Raw genomic sequence first — 5860 nt, forward strand, 5'->3', positions numbered from 1 at the left:
AAGGTTGTCAGGATTAAAATTGAAATTTGGTGGTAAACAAAAAGGGTAAAATAATTTTAAAATAATAAAAGTATTTAATTCTTTCTTATTTATAAATTTTTTAAAAAAATAGAGCCCTCTGTCCCTCTCTCCCTCCCTCTCCGCCTCTCCCTCCCCATCTTTCTATTTTTTTTCAATATTAATAAGATTACCGAGAAGAAAGAAATTAATACTTTGACTTTTTTTTCTTTATACTGAAAAGGAGAAGAGTCACTCTAAATTTTTTATTATTTTTTATTATGCAAAGAGAAGGGCATTTTCTTTTAAAGTTTTTTAACTTACTAAGTTGGTTTAATGGTAGGATAAATTATCTAAAAAATAATTTTAGGGGATAAATTGATAATGAGACTATATTTTATGGGGATAAAGTGATAATAATTTTAAAGGTTAAACATGTCTTTTCACTTTAATTAACAAACTCCATTAAGTTTGACCATTAGTCTTGGGGGTAAAGTGACTAAAAGATAACGTTAATGGAGAAATTGATAGTAGCACTAAATATTAAGGGGGTAAACTAATAATAACCCTTAATCTCTCTGGTCTTACAGCGTTGACTCCAAGACTCAATTATTTCACTAAGTCTTAGCCTCTTTGCAGTTTTCTACAAAAGGATTTTGGAATGGGATCCTTGAGTACCTCCGTGGGCAATCTGCTGCGCAATATTGGTTCAGCACAATAGTCCGGCAATTTGCTTCAAGTTCAGGTGCGTGTGCAAGCTTTCCAAATACTGTTTGCTTAATTCTTTAATTCCGTAGCATAGCGTATTCTTTAATTCATTTATGCTATTTAATTTTGAATTTAAGTTTGTATTTGTGAAGTTATTAACGTGTAGCATTGAAGTGATGACTATGTCAGAAATTCGAAAAAAAAGAGAAAGAAGAAAGATCAACGATGAAGATAAATAGAAACAAAGGCAAAAAGGGGAAAAAAAAAAAGAAAAGGAAAAGATGGATGAATAGTAGACACCTAGGGGTCTTTTCATTTAAAATAAACTCTAAACATGTCTGAGGTGATATTCTTCTCTTTCACGATGATATGCTTTTACATGAACTAAGGTATTGAAAAAAGAAAACAATAAAAAGTATTGATGCATAAGGACATGTTTTTCTTTTACATTGTTTTAACAACACAAGTACAAAAGAATATAAAAACCACGATAGTGCACGGAGTATCTTTTTCGTTTAAATTGCTTCGGGGAGTTTTGCACAAACTTAAAGCTAGAAATTAAGTGAAATGTCCTTACTTTTGGGGAGTTTTGCAGTACCTTTTAAGGGGTTCAATATAAGTAATCCGTTTGGTTTGGCAGTAGCAATAAACGTGTATAAATGGAAGGGATAAAGTGGCAAAACAATAATGTTAGGGACTATAGTGCCAACTGGGAAATTAACAGTTTTATATCGGTGAAAAATGAGATTATAATTGAAACATAATCAACCCTCATTTTGTTTTCTCCCAGGTTGCCAAAGGTGGGTCATCATCTATAGACTTAACGTACTAGATGATTATTTAGTTCAATTATTGACTAATAATAAACTGGAAGAGAGATAATCTATAATTTAGTCCATGCCAAAAATGAGATGTTTCTTTCTAATCAAATTTATGAAGGCTATAACAACCATTGGTGAATTGTCAAATTAAACCAATAACATGCTTATGCTAATTAAACAAAAGATTATTTTGAGAAAAGTAGTTAACCCTTGCGTTATTTCGAAGTTGCCAATGGTGAACTACAATTTATAGACTTAACTATAACCCCTTCAGCTGGATTTGGAAAGTTAATACCTCCTCAAAAGTCAAGCATTTCCTTTGGCTAGCCTCCCAGGATAGACTCCCTTCAAAAAGTCTTCTCACACATCGCACAATTCTTTCTGAAGCCTCTTGCCCTTTTTGTGAAGCTCCTTCTGAAGATTCGAATCACGTACTAAGATTTTGTCCCCAATCAACCGCCTTTTGGCTTAAACTCACCCATCCCTCCCAAACCCCGCTCCAAACCAACTCGGATTTCTATTCCTGGATCAAGGATGGATGCTCGTCCAACATTCCTTCCCCTTTCAACCTTATTCCTTGGGGAACCATCTTTAGCTTTGGTTGTTGGAGCTCTGGCAAGCTCGCAATGCCAAGATCTTTCAAAAAAAATTTTGATGATCCTATCAAGTTTTGCCTCCACCATGCTCATGAATTTTACCTACTAGGGCCTGGTTCTCACATCTCCACATCCCCTAGACAAGAAAAATTCATCAGATGGATCCCCCCTGCTATAGGTTTTGCCAAACTCAACACTGATGGTTCGTCTCTGGACCAACAAACTAGGCAGGAGTTGGTGGCATAATTCGTGACTCAAATGGGTTATGGATTGCAGGCTTTGCAAGAAATTTAGGCTTCTGTTTAGTTCCTTCTGCTGAATGCTGGGCTCTTAGAGAAGGCTTACAGCTTGCAAAAAACCTCAACATCCAGTCTCTCGAAGTGGAGATGGACTCTTCCATTATCATCTCCTTGTGTAAGTCAAGTAATCTTATTTCTCATGAACTTTCGCCTATTATTCTTGATTGCAGAGAGCTGTTGACTACATTCCAGAAAGTATGTTTTCACCATAATTATCGAGAAGCAAACAAATGTGCAGACATCCTTGCCAACTGGGGAAGAAGCAACACTCAAGACTTCACTTTTTTTGAATTATGTTCTAATTTTGTACTTCCCTTACTTTTGCAAGACTTAAAGGTGGTTACCACCCCACGGATGACTGTACCTTAATTTGCATTCTGTTGACTTGACTTTATTTTAATGCATCTTTATTTACCAAAAAAAAAAAACAATTTATAGACTTAACGTATTCAATAATTCTATAGTTCAATCATTTGTAAATAATAAGCCGGAAGAAAAGTACTCGACATATTAATCCGCGCAGAGAAAGAAATGTGGTCTTCATGAAATGTTTAAATGCCGGAACAACCATTGATCAACCATTTTATCGACAAAAACTCTTTACGCTAAGTAAACAAAAGGGATTTCAGAATCCAAAATAAACTATGAAAGGATGAAAGGATAGGGTGGTGTGCGAAAAAAATAAAAGTGAGATTGGTAAAATTTGACATTTTGAGTTTTGAAAATTTGAAAGAAATTCAATTCTGAAATCGTCAACGTCCAATTGATTACTATTTCAAATTGAAATCGTCAATATCGTCAAAAAGCCAAGTATATTCCAATCCCAAATTCTGTTCCCAATTTATGCATTCTTCAATAATCTGAGATCGAAGTAACATAGTGAAATAACTAATTTATTTTTGATACATTATTAACGCAAGCTCGTTTAAGCTATTTATACTTTAATTTTAGTTTTTAGTTGCTCAAAAAAAAAGGAACCTTGAATTTTAATTTATATTGGTGAATTTGTTCACATATTGCATTCAGCTAACGGTTATATCCAGATTCCAAATCAAGAAATGAGAACGAAGAAAAATCTTCGATGAAGATAAACAGAAACAAAGGCGAAAAGAAAAGGGAAAGATGGATGAATTACATATCACTATGGGCCTCTCTTATTTGAAATAAACTCGATACATGTAAAATGTATGGAAAAAGAAAAGCAAGGAAATAATAACAGCAGTATCGGTGTAAACGGACATGTTTGGCTTTTAATTTTGTTTTCACAACACAATTATACAAGAAAAGAAAACCATTGTAGTGATAGGGGTATCTTTGTCATTTTGATAGCTTTGACAACATAAATATGTTGACTAATGATTAAAATGGGTTAATTGATACACACTTGAAAATAGTTATTAAAGGGAAAATTACACTATTCTTTAGGGTGTAATTTAGTTTAAGTACCCCCATTTAGCCTAGGAGTAGATATTCTTTTTTTTTTCCTTTTTTTACAAAAATTTCAATCCTCAAATAATGAGTTTGTATTAATGGAAGGGGTAAAGTGATAACACAACAATGTTAGGACTACGATGCAAAGTTGCAAATTGACGTTTTCTTATGGTTGACAATTAGGCCTGTCAGACCCGGACCAGGATCGGACCCGTCAAATTATTCCGGGTACGGGTAAGGATTTAATTATGTTACACGGATCCGGATCCGGATCCGTTTTGTGAAACAAAAAAATGGGGCGGATACGGAATATAGTATTCCAACCCATATCCGATCCGGATTCGGATATAAATGGATTAATAATTTAAAATATATATATTTATCAATATAATTTGATTAGGGTGATGTATTTGAGTAAGGTTAATTTGATTTTTTTTCTTATTTATTTTTTTTGTATTAGTTAGAAATTAGTTTACAAATATATTTTTTTCTAATTTTTGTTAGAAATTGTAAGTTTTGATAGTTCTTTTTTGGGTAGACCCAACCCGTCGGATTTGGATCCGGAACATAGAATAGAAGACTCGTCGGATAAACGGATCGGATCCGGATCCGGCTAGAATTCATTATTCCGAACTCGGACTCGGCCCACTATTGACAATGACATTATTTTGAAAACATTAGATAATTACCCTCATTTTGTTTTCATGTTGCCAAAGTTGGGCCACCATGTATTAGACTTGCCGTACTAAATAATTCTTTAGTTCAATTATTGACTTAAAATTAATTGGAACAAAAGTAATTAATTATAATTTAGTTCCTGCAAAGAAAGTGATGCTGCCTTGATAAGGCCAACAACCATTGATAAACTATCAAAACAAAAAACATATTTGCTAGACAAAAGGTTATTTTGAAAACTACACCGAGTGCGTTTGGATAGTAAATTATTTGAGATAATTTTTTTAAAAAAGGTTGTTTGGATAGGAGTTTATTTGGATGATTTATTTGAGATAATTATTGTAACACTTTTTATGATGTGATATATGTGAGATAAAAAGGTGATTGGGAAGATAAAAAGGTAATTAAAATTTGTGAAGCAAATTATTTTATTTAAAATCATCTAAATCCAAACAAACCTATTGTAGCACTTTTTTGATGTGATATATGTGAAATAAAAATGTAATTAAAAAATATATTGATGATGCAAGTAAATTAATTTGTGTAAATAAGATGAAAATAATGTGTAATCCAAACATAATCATATATAGTACCCTACAAAGAAAGAGCAAAGTGCCACAAATCCCCATGATCTATTGTTTTAACTACATTGAAACCTTTTGGGGGTAGCAACTTACTGATTTGGATACAAGTGATCCTCAATTAGGGAGGGAAAACCAAAACACTTGTAGTAGATGATATGCCCACCAAAAGAATGAAAGCATTATTGTGTTTGGAAGGTAGATTATTTGGGATTTTTTGAAAAAAATATCAAAGTATTTTTTAATATGATATATGTGAGATAAAAAAAATAATTGAAATGTAGCACTTTTTTGATATGATATATGTGAAATAAAAATATAATTGAAAAATATATTGATAATACAAGTAAGTTAATGTATGTAAATAAGATGAAAATAAAATGTGTAATCCAAACATTATCATAGTACCCTAAAAAGAAAGAGCAAAGTGCCACAAATCCCCAGGATCTATTGCTTTAACTACATTGAAACCTTTTGGGGGTAGCAACTTACTGATTTGGATACAAGTGATCCTCAATTAGGGAGGGAAAACCAAAACACTTGTAGTAGATGATATGCCCACAAAAATAATGAAAGCATTATTGTGTTTGGAAGGTAGATTATTTGGGATAATGTTTTGAAAAAAATATTAAAGTATTTTTTTAATGTGATATATGTGAGATAAAAAAATGATTGAAAAATGTATTAAATGACGTAAACAAATAAAAAATAGTAAATAATTCACTATCCAACCTGTGCAGCACTAATCTTTT

At 32.3% G+C, this 5860-nt stretch overlaps 1 long non-coding RNA gene across 1 annotated transcript; it reads left to right on the plus strand.

Moving 5' to 3' along the window:
• The first annotated feature begins 623 nt into the window (after nt 1–623).
• LOC140038736 (uncharacterized) lies at nt 624–2772 on the plus strand. Its single transcript, XR_011842311.1, has 2 exons — nt 624–742; nt 2592–2772. It is a non-coding gene; the product is annotated as an uncharacterized lncRNA (long non-coding RNA).
• The last annotated feature ends 3088 nt before the right edge of the window (nt 2773–5860 follow it).

This window comes from Coffea arabica, chromosome 3e, assembly GCF_036785885.1.
Source record: "Coffea arabica cultivar ET-39 chromosome 3e, Coffea Arabica ET-39 HiFi, whole genome shotgun sequence".
NCBI lineage: Eukaryota > Viridiplantae > Streptophyta > Magnoliopsida > Gentianales > Rubiaceae > Coffea > Coffea arabica.